This window comes from Pan paniscus, chromosome 1 (assembly GCF_029289425.2).
Source record: "Pan paniscus chromosome 1, NHGRI_mPanPan1-v2.0_pri, whole genome shotgun sequence".
NCBI classification, from domain to species: domain Eukaryota; kingdom Metazoa; phylum Chordata; class Mammalia; order Primates; family Hominidae; genus Pan; species Pan paniscus.
In genome coordinates, this window is record NC_073249.2 from 24,063,051 (window position 1) to 24,085,662 (window position 22,612).

Sequence of the window (22,612 nt, forward strand, 5' to 3'; positions counted from 1 at the left end):
TGCATGGGACATACCTACATTAAAAAATTACTTGTTTATCTGTTAGAGGAGGCAGTTAGGAAAGACCTCTCTGAAGAGGACATTGGGCAGTGATCTGAGTGAAATCAGGGACACAGCAGTGCAGATCTAGGGGAAATAATGGAGACAGAGAGAACAGCAGGTGCAAAAACGTGGCTGAGGAGCCCCAGAAAGGCCAGCGTGGCATGGTCTCCCATTTTAGTGTGAGCTTGTTGAAGTGTGGATTCCAGGCCCTGCTTCTAGTGCAGTAAATATGGGGTAGGTACGGGACCCCATCAAGAAGCTCAGTTCGCATCTGTCCTATTCCCTACTCCTTCTCAAGTTTTCAGACACAGTCCAGGGGGTGAAATGCACCATCGTGGGCTCAGAGCTGGGGGGAGCCCCTCAAGGACCACCTGGTGCAAACCTCTCCAGTTACTGATGAGGAAACTGAGCTCCAGGGGTCTTTAAGGACCTCATCCAAGGGATCTGGTCAGAGGAGAGCATGGTGCTTTTGTGCACAGCCAGGTCCAGGTCTTCCGGGGCACTTCTAAAAGGAGTTTGGGGAGCAGTGTGTGGTTTTTGGGGAGCCCCCACCCACTCCCCAGTGCCTGTGGCTTTGAAGCTAGGGCTTCCTGCGTGGCCCTGTTGGGCCCTGCTGATCCTAGAGGTCTCACGGCTCATGGCCCAGGGTCCCTAAGGTTGTGTCCACCTTCTGGCTTTCTGGCCCCTTAACCTTTGGCAAATACTTGCCGGTCTAACTTGAGTTCCTTGCTAGAGCTTGTTTCTTTCTTCATGTTTGAAAGAACATAAAAGAGAGAGAAGGGACAGTTAGAGCTATTTATGGAGCCGCAGCCCTAGAAAGCTCCTATCTGTTCTTTCTCCAAGCAGGAAAACCAGTTGTAGGCCTCTGACCTCCTCCCTCTCCAGCTCCCAGTGGCCTCCGAGAGCCCCTTGAGCTGCAGAGAGATGCGGACTCTGCAGGCCCCTCACTGCCAGCACCTTCATCACCGAGAGCCTCCACCTGGGCTGGTGGTGGGGGTGGAGAGAATCGAGGAGCAGGAAGAGAGGTGAAGGGACACCGCCGAGGAGCCCCCTGCTCTGTTCTTCATCCTAGACACAGGGAGCACCAGCTTCTCTGCAGCCTTGCCTGGCGCTGCCCTGCAGCCACCCACCCCCCTTCTGAAGGATGCAGCCGGCACAGAGAGAGGGAAGCGAGACAGGAAGTGACCTCAATTTCCCCGGCCACAGAAAGGGCGGCTCCCCCTGCCTCTGCAGCTGGGTGTGAGTCCGCGGAGCTGAGAGCCTTGCCCTCTGCTCCATCCTCCTCTTTTGGGGGTCTCCGCGGTGTCAGGACTTGGAGAGCCTGGTCGTGGGACTTGATCAGAGAGGCCTTGAGTGCAGTGGGTGCTTATCTGGTGACTGTGGCCCTGAGGTCTGGGACAGACACTGCCAGTCTTTCTGGGCCACACCCACGGGGACTGCCAGCCCCCCTGGGCTTGGCACAGTGGAGGGGAGCCTCCACCACAGTGGAGGAGAGACACACCCAAGGCCCTGGATGTGCCCGGCTCTCTGCAGCTGCGGGTGCCTCAGGCCGGCCGCCGATGGGTCTCAGTTTCTGAGGGGGTGGCAGTGAAGTTGCAGAGAAGAAACCTATGAAGGTGCCCTGTCAACTGCCACACGCCGAGATGCACATTGACAGCCCATCACCGCCTCTTGCCTGTCCTCCCCGGGGACCAGCAGATCATGGGAGATGATTTGTCAAGGGGAGACACATTTGGGTGACACCAAGCCGAGCTTCCTGTCTTGAGACGCTTTCTGCTTTCTCATCTTCCTGCTAATGAGTTGCCTTTTGTGTGTGTAAGTTCAGAGGGTCTCTGTCACTGGTGTAACCTCTCCAGAACATTTGAACATGAAACAAACATCATTTCTCTAGATTAAATTAAATTAATTCCCAGCTGCACCTCCTGAGAGGAATCATCCACTGGGTTCCTGGGCGGGGAGGGGTCCTCACTGCATGTGTCAGAGGCGTGTGAACCAGAGCAACTCCATCTTGTATAGGGGCTGGGGAAAATGAGGCTGAGACCTACTGGGCTGCATTCCTAGATGGTTAAGGAAGTCACAGGATGAGATAGGAGGTCGGCACGAGATAGGAGGTCGGCACAAGATACAGGTCATAAAGACCTTGCTGATAAAACAGGTTGCAGTAAAGAAACTGGCCAAAACTCACCAAAACCAAGATGGCCATGAGAGTGACCTCTGGTCATCCTCACTGCTACACTCCCACCAGCACCGTGACAGTTTACAAATGCCATAGCAATGTCAGGAAGTTGCCCTATATGGTCTAAAAAGGGGAGGCACGAATAATCCACCCCTGGTTTAGCATATCATCAAGAAATAACCATAAAAGTGGGCAACCAGCAGCCCTCAGGGCTGCCCTGTCTATGGGGTAGCCATTCTTTTCTTCCTTCCTTTCTTTTTTCTTTCTTTTTTTCTTTTTTTTTTTTTTTTTGATAGAGTTTCGCTCTTGTTGCCCAGGCTGGAGTGCAGTGGTGCGATCTCGGCTCACTGCAACCTCCTCCTCCTGGGTTTAAGCGATTCTCCTGCCTCAGCCTCCTGAGTAGCTGGGATTACAGGTGCCCATCACCATGCCTGGCTAATTTTTTGTATTTTTGGTAGAGATGGGGTTTCACCATGTTGGGCAGGCTGGTCTCGAACTCCTGACCTCAGGTGATCCACCCGCCTCAGCCTCCCAAGGTGCTGGGATTCCAGGTGTGAGCCACCGCGCCCGGCCCCTTCACTTCCTTAATAAACTTGCTTTCACTTTACTCTACGGACTCGCCCTGAATTCTTTCTTGAGCGAGATCCTAGAATCCTCTCTTAGGGTGTGGATCCGGACCCCTTTCCGGTAACGCATGGGCTCATGTGGGAGTCCCGAGGCTTTTTGGGGGAACAGGAGCACTGCGTCGGCCTTGGCTTAATCCAGGGCACTCACTGCGGCTCCTCTGTTCCCTGAACAGTGTCCCCCCCGTCCAGGGGCTCAGAGATGTCCCCACGGGGTCCTCCTGGGTGGCCAGACTGTGCCCAGGGACCCCTTCAGGGCTCTTGAGATGGGGGAGCTCTGTGGCTCTTCCAGGGCCCACGCCACGGGCTGTGGGCAGTCTGGCTGCCTGCGCAGGAGGCAGGCGTTTCCTATCGGAGGACCCCAAGCCCAAGGCCCCCTTCCTGCTGGGCCTTGGGCAACTCAAGTGATTTCTCTCTGGTCTGGCTGTGGGAGTTGGTTCCTTCTTGCCTGGGCAGCCCCTGAAGCACAGAGAATCAGCTCCCAAGCCCATCCTTCCTTCCCACTCTGGGAGCCTGGTGGAGGAGCACAAAGTCCTGTCTGTCCTTCCAGGTTGGGGGAAGGCGCATTCCTCTCACCTCGTTTCTTGTGCACAGACAGCTCGTTTCATAGCCATCTGGCAGGCGCTCAACCAAAGACGTCTCATGGCACTGTGGATCAGGAAAAGACATCTGATGCTGGAGTCCTACGTGGTTCATAGCCCCAGGCCCCAGCCCATAGCCCTGCCTGCATCACCAGGCTGTCAATGGGACAGGAGCACCCTGCTGTGCCCATTTTGCTCACCCAGAAAAAAACTTTGTAAAAGGCTTTGTATTTCCTTCCCTAGCCCTGGCTAACTGCGCATGGTCACACTGTTTTTTTAGATCCCACTTCCTGTCCCACCCAGCCCCAAATGTCCGTGGAACCGGCCCCACTAACCTGCATCCAGCTGCCTCTTCCACCTGGGCCCTGCTCTCAGATGGAAGTGTCACCAAACACCCAGATCGCCGTGCTCCTGCTTCTCTGGGTAAGCACTTACAGAGGCTACACAGGTGCTTGCCAGGTTCCTTGGGCTTACGTTAGGTTGTGCCTTCTTTCCTTGTGGCCCATGCACAGGCCTCTGGCCAGCTCTGTCCAGGTGGCAGCTCTCCTGGGGTCCGGCAAGCTTCCTCTGCTCGGACTCTGCCAGTCAAAGCCCAGCCCTGGCTCCTGGAGTCTGCAGCGCAAGTGGCCTCAGAAGCCCAGCCTCCCTCTGCAGCTGAACCCTGCAGCCCTTGTGTGAGGTCAGACCCCAGCGCCCCTCATTTCCTTCTTTGGAATGCAGGACTGACTTGCAGGCAGAGGCCTTTGTCTGCGTATAAGCCCAGACAAGCCTCCCAGGTCCTGCCATTAAGAGTCTCCAGGGGATTCTAGAGATTTCAGACGTGAGCAAATCCCAAGATGAATTTTTAAAGTATCTTTCAGCAGAGGAGAAATCCCAGTGGCCAAGCTTTAGTTTTCAACGATAAACGGAAATAGATATTGTAAATTGGGAAAAAATTACGTAGTCTTGTGCTACCCGCTCCCGGTCCCTTTTCTATGTGACGTTAATGATGCAGTGAACTCTTGCTGAGCCAAGCTGCATGCTCGGGGTTTTTCTCAACCCAGTACTTCAGGTAGCCAGCGCTAACCAAAGTTTATTTATTTATTGAGACAGAGTCTTGCTCTTGTTGCCTAGGCTGAAGTGGAGTGGCGTGATCTTGGCTTACTATAACCTCCACCCCCCAGGTTCAAGCTATTCTCCTGCCTCAGCCTCCTGAGTAGCTGGAATTACAGGTGTCTGCCACCATGCCTGGCTAATTTTTGTATTTTTAGTAGAGACAGGGTTTCACCATGTTGGCCAGGCTGGTCTTGAACTTCTGACCTCAGGTAATCTGCCCGCCTCGGCCTCCCAAAGTGCTGGGATTACAGGCATGAGCCACCACACCTGGCCTAACCAAAGGATTTTATTTGCTCTCCCTGGAACGTGAAGTGCCCTCAATCCTGACTGGCTGAATTCAGGTTGGCATCAGCTGTCGCCAGGATGACAGCAATGCCGGGTCCCTGGCCCCCTGCCTCCAGCCTCCTGCCCTCCAGCACTGCCTCCACTGCAGCCAGTGAGGTCTGATCTTCTCGTTCACCTCTCAGAGTGGCTCAGTGGTGAAACGTTGTCTGCAGCAGGGGTGGGCAACCCTTCTCTTTAAAGGGCCACTTATAAATGTTTTCAGGCCATAAGGTCATCATGGGGTGAAAAGAGCCACAGGCAGTATGCAAATGAACAGGCAGGGCTGTGTTCCAATAAAACTTTATTCACAAAAACAGGTGTCAGGTCAGATTTGGCCCTGGGGCTGCAGTTCCAGTCTACAGAATAAGGTGTGCTCAGCTCAGCAGTGAAGTGAGCATTTTGGGTGTGGTTCTTTTTTACCTCTTCAGTGTCTCACCTGCCACACCCACTACCACTCCCCACCGCCACACCCTGTGCCAACTCCTTGTCCCTGGAAGTTGCCCAGAGGCCTTCTGCTTCCTTGGGGTCTTTGCACAGGATGCATTCTCATCCTGCAGACCTGGCTGCCTGATTCTCCACCTGAAAATCTCCCACTTGCTTCTACAGATTCAGCCCACCCCTCTCAGGGGCCTTTCTGAGAACTGCTCCTTCAGCCCTGTCCCCTCACAGGCTTTATCCTACTTGGCCTCTGAGCAGCACCAGGCCCTGTGCACCTCTCCCCTCCCCTCCCTCCTCTTCCCTGGGAGGCTGTTTTGCCTGTTTTCCTCCTGCCTCCCTGACTGCTCCTGCTCCGCCCCCTTCCACTGTGTTCTCAGCTGCTGATGCTTCTTTCTGCCTCTTCTTCAGCCTCTTCATCTCTCTTCCTCGGGGTGACCTGCACCCCCATGACCTCACTCCCCACCTGGTTACTGATGGCTCCCAGATCCACGCCTCCAGCTGGGCCTCTGCAGAGCATGATCCCACCAGACACTCCACGCGGCAGGGGCTGTTCAGACTCACTGCTTTTCTCCCCACGCCTGTGCTTCCTCCTGAAATCCCCCTCTGTAAGATGGCATTGCTCTAGGACTGACAGGTTTGCACGCCCGCTGTGCAGTAACAGGCCAATTACATCGAAACAGCAGGGAAATAATAGCAGGGCACCAAGCCAGGAGATGGGAGGAAGCCCTGAAATTCATCTCCCTGAGGAGTTCTGGGCTGGGATTTTTAAGGGGATCGTGGAGGGTGAGGGGTTGGGAGACTGGGGTCTTTGATTGGGTGGAGTGAGGGGAATGAAGCCACCAGGAGGTGGAAACTCCATTCTTTGTGAGTCTGTTCCCGTGGGGTCCTTGAGACCAGCTGACATCAGTAGTGTCACTGGTATGCAAGAACCTGAAAGAATATCTCAAATGGAAAACTTACCATTTTATAGTGTTCAAGTTGTTATCTATAGAACAGTGACGGGGAACTTTAATCTTGTCACGGGGTCTACGTGATTTTAGGGCAATAGGCAAACACCTCTGAGGAAGCGGGTCTGGGAGCGGGCTGGCCTCGTGCCGAACGCTGGATGTGCTGCCAGCTGGGTTTATTTTCCTTCCCCCCTCCCTACTTCCCGGGTTCATTTTATAAAGCTTATAGGGATGGTCGCAGCATCTGAGGTGAACACATTTTGGGAGCATCTTTCTAGTCCACAGCAAAGCCCTTAGCCAGAGCAGTCCTCCACCATTGCCCAATGAGACCCTCCCTCGCTGGTCTGTGTCACTGCTCCAGGTTCAATGAGACCCTCCACCCAGATGAGCATGAGCCCATCCAGGGTGGGCTGTTCAGTTTCTTCCCTGGGAATCTGGAGCTGGATTGAGCTGGTCTGCAGGTAAATGGGCTTTTATTGCATGAGGGGGATATGGGAGAGGCTGTTCCCATCACCACGGGGCCTGGGACAGCAGCGGCTGTGGGTTGGAGAGAGCGGGGAAGGCGAGCTGCGCAGGCAGGGTCAGAAGAGGGAGGTGGCCCCGGGCTCCAGGCCCCCTGAGGCAGGCCATGGGGTGGCAGGGCAGGGGCAGTGCTCCTGTTGTCTGGATGTTGAAGGAGGTCCTGGGAGATGAGTGATGTGGCCCCATGGCCAGTCATCCAGGCTTTCCAGCCCCAGCCACCTTGACCCTCCTTCCCTCAACACCTTCTCGTGCCCTTGAGCTGCTGCTCCCGACAAGTAGGTAGGTCCCCAAGTCACCAGATATTCTGTCATGCTTTAGGTGACTAGACCCCCACATCCCAGCAGCTGTGCTCCTTGGCTGCTCCTGAAGAGTTGCCAGCCCCCTCCCTGGCCCTCACCAGTCCTGACAAAGGGGCTGAGGGGACAGGGGCAGGACTGGTCTGCTGGGTCCAGGGTGGCTTGGGGCCAGGCCGTTCTGTATCCTGGTTTTATAAAATGAAGCTGTGCTGCTCCTTCAGGCGATGGGGCGGGGCAGAGGGGGCACAGAATCCTCCTGACATCTCTGGCTTTGGGACAAAACAATTTACCCGGTGGACTCTTCTAGCCTGGTCTGAGAGCCCAGCAGGCTCGAGACACTGCAACCTGGCCTGGCCGTGGGCAGGCAGGGAGTGGAGGTTGCAGCATCGTCTGGGCAGAGGAGCTGGGGCATTTGCCAGAAGTCTCCAGCGGGCCATCTGGTCCCAGAGAGCAGAGCACACAGCCTCAAGAAATACGAGAAAGGCGGCAGGGGCAGGTGAGCTACAAAGAGGGCTCCCCTGGGCAGTTTCATTTTTAGGGGATTGTTTCATATATCTTCGGACCTTCAGGGTTTTAATATGTTTGAAGCTGTGCAGTGAAGCCCAAGGTCCTCTATGTGACCTTGCAACCCCTCTGGGCCTTGGCCAGCTGCCGCTCTGCCCCTTGCCTGCCCTCCAGACTCCGGTAAACATCAGCAAACCTGGATGGAGAGGAACCGTGGATGAGGATGAAGTGGGGAGTAGGTCCTCCAAATCCTTCCAAAGCCACCTCATCCTTCCAGCTAGCTCCAGGCAGGAGCAGCAAGCTCCCTGTGCTGTCCTGCATCAAACAGGCAAGGACAGCTGGACACGGAGAGAAGAGGCTGCAGGAGAAATGAAATTACCTCCACAGCCCAGGCAAGACAGCAGCCAGGGGTGCCTATCTGCCAGCTGTGCAGGAAAGACCCCTTCCCCACCGTCCCCCGCTGGTCGGGGAGAGCCACACTTGCTTTTACTTATACTCAGTAGGTGTGATTAGCAATGCGAGTCTGGGAAGTTTTTTTCTCGAACTAGAAACCTTGGGTGGCACCCTTGTTGGGGTAACAGTGAGAGGTGTGGGTGACAGAGGGGAGGGGCCTTGATGCTTCCTTGCTCTTGGCAGGGGGAGCTGGCTGGTGGATGATTCATTCATTCAGTAATTGTTTATCTAGAGGAAATGATGGGCAAAGGCCCTGTGGGGTGGGCAGTGTCATATGAGGTGTCAGGAGGTGGCTGCAAAGGAGAGGAGCTTGCAGGGGTTAAGGCAGCTGAGGGACCTTAACCCGAGGTTAAGGTTGCTGCTTTTACAGTAGATTAGATTTTCCTGAAGCATGGCAAGAAAGAATAGTTGGGACAGGCTGGGTTTCTGAGCAGAATGCAACCTTTGGCAAAACCCCGTAAAATACTCTGTAGCTTAAAAAAAATCCCCAGACCTCAGCCAACTATAGTTATGCTCCTAAACCAGTTCAACAGAAGCCCTTACATGACTGCTGATCTGGGTGGCAGGTGGTGGCTGTCTGCACCCTAGGCTGCAGGGAGGACGGCCCCGGGAGCCCCCAGACCACAGACACCGACAGAGGCCTGGGGTGGGGTGGGTGGTACCAGAGGCAGCTGCCGAGGACTCTTGGAGATGCTCCCTCTGCTCCTCCTTTCGCCACCAGGGGCCTGAAAAGGGATTTCCTTCTGTGGGAAAATCCAGATTGGCCTCCCTGTCACCTCTTCTTCACCCTCATTCGTTCCTCCCCCTGGGATAATCTGACTGTGCCTGTTCAGCTCTGTGGCTAAACAGAGTGGATCCTCTCAGTCCTCACCCTACGGATCGCTGAGGTCCTGCACCTTTCGCTTGGCCATGCTCAGCTCCGGGGCTCCCACCCGCCTTGCCTTTACCCTGGGACTGCTCTCCGCCTCCGTGGCTGGGTCCTGTCCTCGGGCTCCCTTCTTCAGTAGCAAGGACCTTAGGTCCTCATCCTTGAGCCTCTTCTCTCCCAAACAGACCCTTGTACCTGAGCTTGTCCACTCCCGAGGAGAACAGATATGTGCCCAGGCCTCGGAAATCTGTTGTTTCTAGGCTTCCTCTCCGTAAAGTTCCTGATTCATATAACTCATTGTAGGAATTGTGACTGGACATCCAGAGGCGTCTCAACTCCATTGTGTCCCAAACTGAACTGGTCCCCTTTCCCCCACATCCCTGTCCCTCCTTCAGTATCCTCTACTCGGAGGGTAATGTCACCTCCTAAACACCCAGCCCAGAAGCCCTGGGGTCAGAGGAATGCAGGCTTTGGAGTCAACCACCAGACTCAAATCCTGGCTCTACCACCTCCTGTGTGATCCTAGCAAGTTCCTGAGCCTCTCTGTGCCTTAGTTTCCCAGATAGCATCAGCGCTCCTCTTATAGACTTCTAGTGAGGAAACAATGAGATATTCCATTAGAAGTGGCCATACAGATAGCGCTCAGTAAAAATGAGCTGTTATTAATCCCCTTCCCCCAACACACACACACACACACACACTCACTCACTCAGCCAGTGACTCAGTCCTGTGGGCTCCACCTCATCTCCAGATCCAGGTCCCATTCACTGCCACAGTGGTGGCTCCGACCTTCCCCATTCCCACCCTCAGCAGCTGCAGTCACCTCCTTATTGGTCTTTCTTCCTGCATGGTCTCCCTACTCCCATCTTGGTGAATAATTCCTTTTTAACAACAACAACAAAAAGCTTTATTGAGATATAATTCACATATCATACAAGTCGATCATTTAAAATGTAGAATTCAATGGCTTTTAGCACATTCATTGGGTTAGGTGACCACCTCCACAACCGATTATTTTTCTTTTCTTTTTTTTTTTTTTGAGACGGAGTCTCGCTCTGTTGCCCAGCCTGGAGTGCAGTGGCGCGATCTCGGCTCACTGCAAGCTCCGCCTCCCAGGTTCATGCCATTCTCCTGCCTCAGCCTCCCGAGTAGCTGGGACTACAGGCACCCACCACCATGCCCAGCTAATTTTTGTATTTTTAGTAGAGATGGGGTTTCACCATGTTGGTCAGGATGGTCTCAATCTCTTGACCTCGTGATCTGCCCACCTCGACCTCCCAAAGTGCTGGGATTACAGGTGTGAGCCACCATGCCCAGCCTTACAACTGATTTTGTAGCACATTTTCATCACTCCAAAAAGAAACCCTGTGTGCATTACCACTCACTCCTCATTCCTGCCTCCTGACCCACTCCCACCCCTAGGCAGCCACTAATCTACTGTCTGCCTCTATAGATTTGCCTATTCTGGACGTTTCATATTAAGGGAACCCTATACTATGTGGTCTTTTGTGGCTAGCTTCTTTCACTTAGCATATTTCAAGGCTCATCCTTGTAACAAGTAGCATTCCTTCTTACGGTCAGATAACATTCCATTGTGTGGATATACTAGGCCACATTTTGTGTATCCATTCACCAGCTGCTCAACTGAATAATACATGGGTTGTTTTCATTTCTTGACTATTACACAGTCCATACAAAATGCTGCTATGAAATTCCTATACAGGTTTCTGTGTGGACATATGTTTTTGTTGCTCTATATACCTAGCAGTCATATTAGTCATATGGTAACTCTATGTCACTTTTGGAGGAACTGGCAAGCTGTTTTCCAAAGTGGCTGTGCTATTTCACAATCTTCCCTGTAAAGTGTGAGGGTTGCACTTTCTCCACGTCCTCACCCACACTCATTACTATCTGTCTTTTTGACTGTGGCCATCCTAATGCCTGTGAAGTGGTATCTCATGGTTTTGATTTGCATTTGCCTGATGGCTAACGGTGTTCAGCAGCTTTTCATGTACTCATTGACCATTTGTGTATCTTCCTTAAGAAACGTCTATTCAGATCCCTTGCCCGTTTTAAATTAGAATATTTATTTATTTTTATTATTATTATTTTTGAGACGGAGTCTCGCTTTGTTGCCCAGGCTGGAGTACAGTGGTGCAACCTCGGCTCACTGCAAGCTCCGCCTCCTGGGTTCACGCCGTTCTCCTGCCTCAGCCTCCCGAGTAGCTGGGACTACAGGCGCCTGCCACCACGCCCGGCTAATTTTTTGTATTTTTAGTAGAGACGGGGTTTCACTGTGTTAGCCAGGATGGTCTCGATCTCCTGACCTCGTGATCCGCCCGCCTCTGCCTCCCAAAGTGCTGGGATTACAGGCGTGAGCCACCACGCCCAGCCAAAATATTTATATTTTTATTATTGGTTTGTGAGAGTTCTTCATATATGCTAGAGACAAGTCTCTTAGGCGTATGATTTACAAAACTTTTCTCCATTCTGTGGGTTGTTTTTTCACTGGCTTAATAGTGTCTTTTAAAACACAAAAGTTTTTAATTTGAACGAAGCCCAATTTATCCATGTTTTTCCTTTGGTTGCTTGTACTTTTGGTGTCATGTTTTAAAAACCATTGCCTACCTTGATGTCAAAATTTATGTCTATAATGTTGAGAAAAGAGAACTCTTAGATGCTATTGGTGGGGAAATAAATTAGTTTAGCCATTGTGGAAAACAGTATGGGAGTTTCTTAACAACTAAAAATAGAATTACCGTACAATCCAGCAATCCCACTACTGGGTATTTATTCAAAGAAAAGGAAATCAATATATTAAAGGAATACCTGCACCACCCTTGTCTATTCACAATAGCCGAGATACGGAATCAAGCTAAAAGTCCATCAACAGATGAATGAATTAAAAACTGTGGTATATATATACACAATGGAGTATTAGATAGCCATAAAAAAGAATAAAATTCTGTTATTTGCAGCAACATGGAGGGACCTAGAGATCATTGTGTTAGTGAAATAAACCAGACACAGAACTACAAATGTCCTCTCACTCATATGTGGGAGCTAAAGAAGTTGATCTCATGTCTCACGGAGGTAGAGAGTAGAATGATAGTTACCAGAGGCTGGGAAAGGGGGTGGGATGAAGAGAGGTTGAGCTACTGGGTACAAACATACAGTTAGACAGAAGGAATAAGTTCTAGTGTTCGATAGCACAGCAGGGTGACTATAGTTAATAATTTATTATACATTTCAAAATAGACAGGGATATGTGAAAAGTTCCCAACACAAAGAATCGATGAACCTTTGAGATGATGGATATTCCAGTTACTCTGATTTGATCATTACACATTGTAGGCATGTGCCAAAATATCACATGTACCCCATAAATATGTACAATTATTATGTATCAGTAAAAAAATGTATGACTATATTTTCTGCAAAGAAGTTGTATTAGTCAGAGTTCTCTAGAGGGACAGAACTAATAGGAGATATCTATATCTATATCTATATCTATATCTATATCTATATCTATAGGAGCTTATTAAGCATTAGCTCACATGATCATAAGGTCCCACAATAGGCCATCTGCAAGCTGAGGAGCAAGGAGAGCTGGTCCAAGTCCCAAAACTGAAGAACTTGGAGTCCAATGTTCGAGGGCAGGAAGCATCCAGCATGGGAGAAAGATGTAGGCTGGGAGGCTAGGCCTGTCTAGTCTTTTCACGTTTTCTGCCTGCTTTATATCCTAGCCACACTGGCAGCTGACTAGATGGTGCACACTCAGATTGAGGGTGGGTCTGCCTTTCCCAGCCCACTGACTCAAATGTTAATCTCCTTTGGCAGCACCCTCACAGACACACCCAGGATCAATACTTTGCATCCTTTAATCCAATCAAGTTGACACTCAATATTAACCATCACAGAAGTGTATAATTTTACTTCTTATATTTAAGTCTTTGATCCATTTTTAATTTTTGTGTATGAGGTGAGGCAGTGTTCCAACTTCATTCTTTTATGCGTGGATGTCTAAGTTGTCCCAGCGCCATTTATTGAAAATTGTCTTGGCATCCTTGTCAAGAATTAATTGGCTGTAAATGTGAGAATGTGCTTCTGAACTCTCAGTTCCATTCCATTTATCTATATATCTCTATTTTTTTTGAGACGGAGTCTTGCTGTCGCCCAGGTTGGAGTGCAGTGGCGCGATCTCGGCTCACTGCAGGCTCCGCCCCGCCGGTTCACGCCATTCTCCTGCCTCAGCCTCCGGAGTAGCTGGGACTACAGGCGCCTGCCACCACACCCGGCTAATTTCTTGTATTTTTAGTAGAGACGGGGTTTCATCGTGTTAGCCACGATGGTCGCGATCTGCTGACCTCGTGATCCGCCCGCCTCGGCCTCCCAAAGTGCTGGGATTACAGGCGTGAGCCACCACGTCCGGCCTATATCTCTATTCTAATGCTAAGATCACACCGTCTTGATTACTGTAGCTTTGCAGTAAGGTTTGAAATCAGAAAGTGTGAGTCCTCCAACTTCGTTCTTTTTCAGGATTGTTCTGGCTATCCTGCATCCCTTGAACATCTACATGAATGGGCAATTCCTTTTAAGATGCTTTATTTATTTTTTTTGGGGGGGTAGAGTTTTGCTCTGTCACCTAGGCTGAGAGTTCACTGGTGTGACCATGGCTCACTGCAGCCTCAACCTTCCAGGCTCAAGTGATCCTCCCACCTCAGCCTTCTGAGTAGCTAGGACTATAGATGTACTAATTTTTATTTCTCTATTTTTTCGTACATATGAGGTCTCACTATGTTACCTAGGCTGGTCTTGAACTCCTGGGCTTAAGCCATTCTCCCATCTCAGCCTCCCAAATTGCTGGGATTACAGGTGTGAGCCACTGCTCCTGACCCTTTTAAGATAGTTTAACTCCTCCTCCCTTTCCCTGTCATCATCCATCTACAAATGGATTGATTAGCTTTAATGGGGAAACACACGTCTCCCCTTTCTTGTGTTTTAGAACAACACTCAAAATTAACAATCGTTCTGAGTGATTCTTTTGTTTAAAGAGCTCTTCTGATTCACTGTGGACTCTGGGGGCAATTGTCACCCTGGTTCTGGTTTTCTGAGACTAGACATAAGGGGTGGGTGGCGTGGGAGAGGTGACAGGAGCAGCCAGCCTGTGTTGAACAACAGTTCTGGCATTTCTCTGACTTCTCTATCACCCTGGTCGAATGGGTGGCTGAGTCACCAGTGTGTGAATCACAAGTGGAGAAATGTCAGGCAGTTGACAGACTGGTCTTTGAAGGCAATGGAGCCTGAACGCAAGTGCCTTTCTGAATCTCTGTGGGCATTTATTAAATGCAGATTCCTGGAGCTCATGATTCAGGCATCCTGAGCTCCTAAGAGATGCTAAGTCCTCTCTCTGTAGAGTTTTCACTCTAGTGGAGAAAAGGCCAGTAATAAACAAGCAAACATCAGATACCAATGTTAATTGCAGAAAACAACGATAATGTCCAGAGAGTACCAGGAGGTCTACTTCAGATCAGGTGCTGAGGGAAGATCTCTTAGGAGATGACATTTCAGCTCAGATCTGAATGACCAGAGTGAGCCTCCACTGAGAAGGCTTTTGTGGCTATGAGAGTGCCCTGCCCAGCCAACCTCAGGATGGCCTGCTGCTAAGGGTATCTGTGCTAAGCTGACTTGAGCCACATTCTCTTCCAGGAATGACCATCTTTATGTTTTAGCTGTGTTCTTGTCACATTCTCTCCCGTTTGTGGATATTTTTGTGATGCAACCTTGTTTGCTTATTACTCACTAGTGGAGAGAGGTGAGGAGTTGTTCACTTTTTGTTTGATCTCTGTTTTCTCCCACGAGGACACACATTCCCGGAGGCAGGGGTGCTCTGTCTTGTTGCATCTGTGTTCTCATACCCAGCACAGGTTCTCAGTAAATATATGTTGAATCAACTAATGATGCAGCATCAACTGCTACCAAATTTAGCTACTGATCCTGGCACCTGTTATAACAAATAAACATGACTGTGTGTGATGGAGCATTGCCAACTTCTGATGGGTGTTCTGTTTAATCCAAATGTTAGACTGTGAGGCACATTTTCAAGAGTGCAGGTTTTAGTAACTGCTCTTCCTGTAGAGTGCTGTGTTCTTTTGTGCATAATATGTAATAGTTAGTGAGCATTAACATTTGTTGTGAGATTTGCTACATGTCAGAAGCCATGCCCAGTGCTTAATGCATTATTCCTATTTACCTCTAACAAGTCATATTCATGAAGGTGCTGTCATTATTCTCATTTTATGGATGAGGACACTGTGGCAGCTAGAAGCACTCACTTGCCCAAAGTCGCACTGCTGCCAGATGAGAATCTGGGATTCTCAATCCAGGAAATATGTCTCTGATATGGTTTGGCTGTGTCCCCGCCCAAATCTCACCTTGAATTGTAATAATCCCCTCCTGTCAAGGGCAGGGCCAGGTGGAGATAATTGAATCATAGGGGCAATTTCCCCCATACTGTTCTCATGGTAGTGAACAAGGCTCATGAGATCTGATGGTTTTATAAATGGGAGTTCCCCTACACAAGATCTCTCTTGCCTGCCACCATGTAAGACGTGACTTTGCTCCTCATTCACCTTCCACCATGATTGTGAAGCCTCCCCAGCCACGTGGCACTGTCAGTCAATCAAACCTCTTTCCTTTATAAATTATCCAGTCTCAGGTATGTCTTTATTAGCAGCATGAGAACAGATTAATACAGTCTCCAAAACTGATGCTCTTGATCATGATGCTATGCCCCTTCCTCCAAATGAATATCTAGAAGTGTCCAGCCCAGTGGATTATTCTGCAGATAAGATGCACCCAAACACATATTTTCCTAAGCACCTGAAATGAGTTTTTTTCATTTTTATTGTGGTAAATATACACAACATTTATTACTTTAACAATTTTTAAGTGTACAGTTCAGCGGCATTAAGTACATTCACACTGTTGTGTAACCATCACCACCATCCCTCTCCAGAATGTTTTCTTTTTTTCTTTCTTTTTTTTTTTTTTTTTTTTTGAGATGGAGTCTTATTCTGTCACCCAGGCTGGAGTGAGTGGCGTGATCTCCACTCACTACAAGCTCCACCTCCTGGGTTCAAGCGATTCTCCTGCCTCAGCCTCCCGAGTAGCTGGGACTACAGGCGCCCGCCGCCATGCCCGGCTATTTTTTTGTATTTTTAATAGAGATGGGGTTTCACCGTGTTAGCCAGGATGGTCTCCATCTTCTGACCTCGTGATCCGCCCGCCTCTGCCTCCCAAAGTGCTGGGATTACAGGCGTGAGCCACCGCGTCCAGCTCCAGAACGTTTTCATCTTCACAAACAGAAACTCTGTATCTGTTAAATAGTAACGCCCCATTCCCTTCCCCCAGGCCCTGGCAACTCCCATTTTACTTTCTGTCTTGATGATTTTGACCAGTCTAGGAACCTCGTTTAAGTGGAATTCTACAGTATTTGTCTTTTGTGTCTGGTTTCTTTTACTTAATTATGCTCTCAAAGTTTGTGCATGTTGTGGCAGGTGGGGGCGTGGTCTCCCTTTAATGGCTGAGTGATATTCCATTGTATGTAAATACAACGTTTTGTTCATCCATTCACCCACTGAGGGACACGTGGGTGGCTTCCCCCTTTTGGCTATTGTGAATAATTCTGCTATGAACATGGGTGTAAGAAGCATGTTCTATGTATTAATTAAGGAAATCAAGGCCTCACCCAGAATGTGTCCTGGGGCTGGAAGGGTAGTTGGGGTCCTGAGGGTGACCTGTCTGCCGGTGGCCCCCGAGCTGGTCGGGAGAAGGCGCCATAATTTTCATGTCCTGTGCCCTCCTCACCCACCACAGCCCTTAGCCCTATCTATACCGCTGCCTTTCCCACCAGACGGTGAGGCCCCAGGACACAGACTGGGTTTTTTTTTGTTGCCGCTTCACCGCCCCCGCTGCTGGCCCCTGCAAACGCCAATTCTTGTGGTGCACGAGTTCCCCAGGAGAGGGGCCTCTGCACTACTGCCGAACGGAGCCCGGCACAGGTAAATAGCGCCAAGATTTGGGGAGAGCACCCCGAAGCGGGGTGGGCGCGGGCGTGGGCAGCGGGCAGACACTTGCAGCCCGCTTGGCACTGGGAAGCATCCACTCCCAGGCTGCTTTAGGGGGCGCTGCTGCTCTTGGACCCCAGAATGGCTGGACCGAGCGTCCCTAACCCAGCTGGGTACCACTCTCAGAAGGCGCTATGGCGCTGACACGCAGGAATCCAGGCAGGCCCCCGCGCTGCCCCCGTAGCCTGACCCTGTTTCCTTTCCCAGTGTCTTTTTTTGTCTTCTTCCCAAACCATCTCTGACAAGTGGGGACAAAGTGAAGGGCAGTCTGAAGTTTTCTGAAGGCCTGGTTCTTACAAACTTTTTAAAAAATTTAAATAAAGATTCCAGGAGATACTGTTCTGTCCTAACAAAGGAGTCTCGCAAGGTGTGTCTCTAAAAGGCCACCATGTCAATGACTCAGCCCTCCATAGCAGGGAGCTGAAACACAGGGGCCTCCAGATGGCTACCATTGCCCACAGGGAGATGCTTCTTTACCCACATTAGCTGTTCAGAGGGTGTCTTACCAAACCACAACCGCCTCTGTCCGTGTGAAGGAAGGACAGCAAGCTGCCCAGGGCCACTCTGTGGCATAGCCTATGGAGTCAACTCAGCTCTCAGCCAATCCATGAGCACTTAGCGAGCACCTGCTAGGCCCCACAAGCATTGCTCTAGGACTGGGAATGCAGCTGCGAACAAAACAAACACAAACCCCTGTCCCGCAGGAGCTATTCTTCCAGCCCAGACAGACTGATGGGTGTACAAGGAGTGACATACGTGTGTGGTGGAAAGTGCTCTGCAGGGAAGGAAAGGGACTGGGTCTGGTAATGGGTTGCAGTTTTCAGCAGAGTGGTCAGGAAAGGCCTCACTGCAAAGGCAAGACCTGAAGAAGAGAGGGAGAGAGCCTCAGGAGTGTTGGGGAAGTGTTCCAGTCATGAGGGCAGCATGTGCAAAGGCCCTGAGGTGGAATCCAACAGCACGGAGGCCACTGTGGCTACAGCTGAGTGAGCAGAAGGAAGAGGGTCAGAGGAGGAGGCCAGTGAAGGGGAGGAGGATTCTGAAGGGCTGTGTGCACCTTGGTAAAAGATGGTGATATGGTTTGGCTGTGTCCTCGAGCTGCTGCGGCCTGACAATGAAACCAAGCTTCCAGCAGAAGTGGAGGCAAGGGCTAGGAGACTGTGGCTCCAGTGATATCATATGAGTCCCTTGGTCAAGTTGAGCCGGAAGCACCAGATCTGTCCCTAGACTTTTTGGTTATGTGCCAGGAAAGCAATTTCCTTTTTTCCCTTTTCTCTTTGCAGTTTACTTATTGTTATATACATTGCAGTTCGGAGAGTTCCTCTGCTCACAACTGTGTGAGCAGAGTGAGGGTTTACATGGGCCACTGTGACCTTCCCCTTGACAGGAAGCCCCAGGGCTGCGACAGCAGGATGATGAGCTGGCAGAGCTTCGCACAGGCTGCCTGGAAACTGGCACAGCTGCATTCATCAGAAGAAACAGTTGCAGCCGGGTGCGGTGGCTCATGCCTGTAATCCCAACCCTTTGGGAGGCCGAGGCCGGCAGATCACTTGAAGTCAGGAGTTCAAGACCAGCCTGGCCAACATGGTGAAACCCCATCTTTACTAAAAATACAAAAAAATTAGCCGAGTGTGGTGGTGCTCGCCTGTAGTCCCAGCTACTCGGGAGGCTGAGGCAGGAGGACTGCTTGAACCTGGGAGGTGGAGGTTGCAATGAGCTGTGATCGCGCAATTGCACTCCAGCCTGGGCAACAGAGCGAGACTCTGTCTCAAAAAAAAAAAAAAAAAAGAAGAAGAAGAAGAAACAGTGGCTGATGCTTACACATATTTTATTTATCTCACAGTGTGGTACAATGTCATAGCCCTAGATAACTGGAAAAGACGCCCCCTGGAATTCTGGAGAATCATGAGAAATGTGTCAGGAGCTTGTTCTGCCTTGGAGGGGGCCTGGAGGTGTGAGGCATAGGGGCTGCCCCTGGGTAACCTGGATCATCAGCTGCTGCGGGGCATGGCCTGCACCATCCTGCTTCCCCGACTTGGCTCTCTCTGTGCCCCCTGCCAGGTCAACCTTCCCATCTTTTCTACTGTCTTCTAAAATCCTGCCCATACTCCAAGGCCCTTCTGGAATGCCACCTCCTCCTGTCAACCTTGCTTGCTAATCCCTGACACGTGAGCTCTGTTGTTCCTTTGCCATCAAAGCTTGGCAGTGGTCGAGGGAGGCAGTGCTCTCCAATGAGCAGAGCACAGGCTTCCCTTCCAGGCGGCAGAGACCTGGCTCTGCCACCTTCCCACTGTGCGACTGTGGGCATGTCACCTGACCTATTTGAATCTGATTGTCCTCATCTGTAAAATGGGAATAACACTCTCTACCTCGACATTGCAGGGTCCAGAGAGAGGGAGGGGCCGGGTAGAGGAGACCAAATCAACCGCTTGCAGACTCCTGTGCTCTATCATGGAAGGTTCCTAGGGGCTCCTCCTCTGCCCCAGGTGCTCCTCAGGGGCCAGGAGGACAGAGCAGAGGCAGGTCTGGGCAAGAAGGGCGTGACCGCGCTGAGATACGCACCCGTATGGTTGGCGGTCGGCGCCTGCCTTTCCTTGTTCCCAACCCACTCTAGAGTTCAGGCTCCGGGAGAGCAAGGATGGGTTCTGACTCATCCTGTAAGCTCGACGGGTGAATGCCCAGCCTAGGAAGTGGCATAGAGGATACAGGTGGCCCTATGATTGAATTGAGGTAGTGAAGAGTGGGAATTTTTTTTTTTTCCAATAACAAATTGTGGCTGGGTGCAATGGCTCATGCCTGTAATCCCAGCACTTTAGGAGGCCGAGGTGGGCGGATCACTTGAGATCAGGAGTTCGAGACCAGCCTGACCAACACGGCGAAACCCCATCTCTCCTAAAAATACAAAAATTAGCTAGTTGTGGTGGCACACGTCTGTAGTCCCAGCTACTTTGGAGGCTGAGGCAGGAGAATCGCTTGAACTCGGAAGGCGGAGGTTGCAGTGAGCTGAGATGGCGCCACTGACCTTCAGCCTGGGCGACAGAGCAAGACTCCGTCTCAGAAAAACAAAACAAAACAAAAAAAAGAAACCCAAAATTGTGTTAAGCTGAGATCCAAGCAAATAGGGAGGCTGAAAAGAACACAGTTATGTGGGGTTTTCCCCAAGCACAGCTCCTCAGTCTCAGCTTTCCACCCTTTGCTGGGTCCTTCCCTCATTCAGCTTTATGGGAGTCTTTATAGAATTCCTACTCTGAAGGTGGCGCCTGGGTCACCAAGTAAGACACAGAATTTGCCCTTGGGGTGCAGAAATAGTGGGTACCCAAGGCAGGATGCCCCAGGCACCATGAGGACATCCAGACAGGGGGGTCAGCAGCCTGGGACTCAATGAGAGGGAGGCGCTGAAACCCAGAGGCCACCCCAAAGTTCAGACCCTGAGAGGGTTAACCTTTGCCCACCCCCACCAAGCCGGACTCTTTTCTCACCAGAGTGGACACAACCTGAAAACCAACTGGACTGAGCATCCTTCTCCTAAAATCTCAGCCAGAAGCCACGATGGAGGGTCCTGGGAAGGGAAGAGATGTGAAGATTTCTGTGATTCTAAAACCTTGGGTCTGCCTGCAAACTTCTCTCTGATCCCAGCCGAGAGCTGTGCACACGCTAGCTAGCCCTGTCAGACAATAGCCCAGTGTTCCCGTCACAGTGCCTGGGAATGAGAGGCTTTTGAGGCCACAGAGCTATGACAAGTCCCCAGGTTGAATTTACTCTGGGAGGACAAATTTCTGAGAGACTCACGGGACCCTTATCCAGGACAACCTCACAAAGATCCCTGAAACTTAGCTTCCTCTGCTTCGTGCATAGGTTGAGGTATAAACTTTCCTTGTGTCTCGGTCAGATGAAGCGAAGGATGAATATTATCCCAGGCTAAAGTAATGAAAAGTCCAGAAGCCAGCGATGACAGAGATGTGTGTGGAAGAAGGCTGTGAGCATTTCCATCAAACCCTGTGGGTTTCCGAAGATCTTATCCCGAAGATATGTGTTTGGCCAATAAAACACTGAATAAAAATCCATCATGTTTCCAGAGCCAAGTCGAATTCTGCGGGGCTGGGGTGAGGCAGAGGCAGAATCAGACCTTATAAAGATGTTTTGAATAGCGGCTGTTCTGGGATCGCAGCCCGGTGACAGTGAATGCTTTCCGAGTCCTCGGATGAGAAGGAACAGAGTGACAGACTGACCATAACTGGCCACTGTGGTGTGTGCTCAGCTCCAGACCAGCACCTTATTTGGGGAGGGAGAGGGTTCAAGGCCCCAGCGAGACAGTGAGTCCTGGTAGGGAAGGAACTCTGGCCAAGCTGAAGGCTGTGCAGTGGAGTGGGTTAGGAGGGGCCCTCGGGGAGGGAAGAACAAGGAGAGAGGGAAGTGAGAGGAAAGGAGGTTTCTCCTTTGTCTAAATCCCAAGTATACACCCTTCTAAGGTCTGTTCTGGCCCTTCCCTAGGGAGTGCCTTCCCCTCTACCTGCCAGGTCCCATAGATAAGGATGTCCTCCCCTGCAGGCGCCTGGCCTCCATCACAGCACGCCCACTCTGTGCCCGCTGCAACCTCCTCTGACTCTCCCACTAGACCGGTGCCTGGCACACATGCTCCTGAGTGCATGAACATCGGTCAGCTATGGGTCCTCAAGATGACAAAACCCCCTGCTCCTGTGTCCTCACGGGGATCTGCACCAGCACTGGGCTGAACACTCTCCCTGCAATCCCTCAGTCACGTCTTCTGTAGCATTTTCTTTCTGGCAACAACATTTGGGGTCATTAAAAGTGTCTTTGAAATGCAACCTTTTAATTACAGGAGGAATACTGCCCCTCGGAAGGGGCCTTTCTTCAAATGCTCCAGGAATTCCTTGGCCGATACACTCCAGGGGGAACACAGCCCAAAACGGGCCTGTGGCTGTGATCAGACCCAGGCATCCTGTCAAAACAGGAGCCTGGGAAGTGGAAGCTCAGGGAAGGAAAGGGGCTCCTCTTGGGAAGAGCAGGGGTGCTGGAGGAAGAAACCCACCCAGTCCCCTTTGGGCCTAACTTAAGATATGCTCACCGGCTCTCTAGCACGCAGTTTTCCCCAGGACGTCCCTGGGCCATGACCCAAAGTTAGGAACTAGGGGTCTGCGGACGCCTCCTCCTCCCATATCAGAATATGCTCTCCACCGCCTGCACGGTGGCATTGGCTTTCTGGAGCTTTAGGGCCAGCGGGGGCAGCAACCATCTTCCCACGTGTCTCAGGCTGACTGCACACAGCTCCTCTCTTTGTTTTCAGAAGCCAAAAAGAGCCAGGCAGGCCAAAGCGGGAAAAGGGGGGGCTTCTAGGAAACACCTGGGGTGGCTGGGCAGAGGTGAGATGTGACCCTGGCTAGCCTAAGGGCTCCCTGTGGCTTTCGATGGCCAGCCTGTGATAAAGCCCTGAGAACTCCATCTCCTGTGATTTTCCTGGGGTACTGATTTCCCCCTCCCTGGGAGTCTAGGTGTTTGTTTATAATATCCAAGAATGCTAATTGAGATCAAAGTGACTCTGAAGTTCACCCTGGGGGTGCTGCAGTCTGAAAGGTGTTTTGCAAAGACACAATCTTGG

The 22,612-nt window shown here is 51.0% G+C and overlaps 1 long non-coding RNA gene across 2 annotated transcripts; it reads left to right on the forward strand.

The window, feature by feature from the left end:
• Positions 1-1,055: 1,055 nt before the first annotated feature.
• On the forward strand, positions 1,056-21,059 carry LOC134729198 (uncharacterized). 2 transcript variants are annotated; one of them, XR_010110095.1, is made up of 4 exons: positions 1,056-1,857; positions 3,703-3,845; positions 6,588-6,687; positions 20,478-21,059. It is a non-coding gene; the product is annotated as an uncharacterized LOC134729198 (long non-coding RNA). The 2 variants fall into 2 exon arrangements; XR_010110092.1 differs by lacking the exon at positions 20,478-21,059 and adding an exon at positions 7,352-11,590.
• The last annotated feature ends 1,553 nt before the right edge of the window (positions 21,060-22,612 follow it).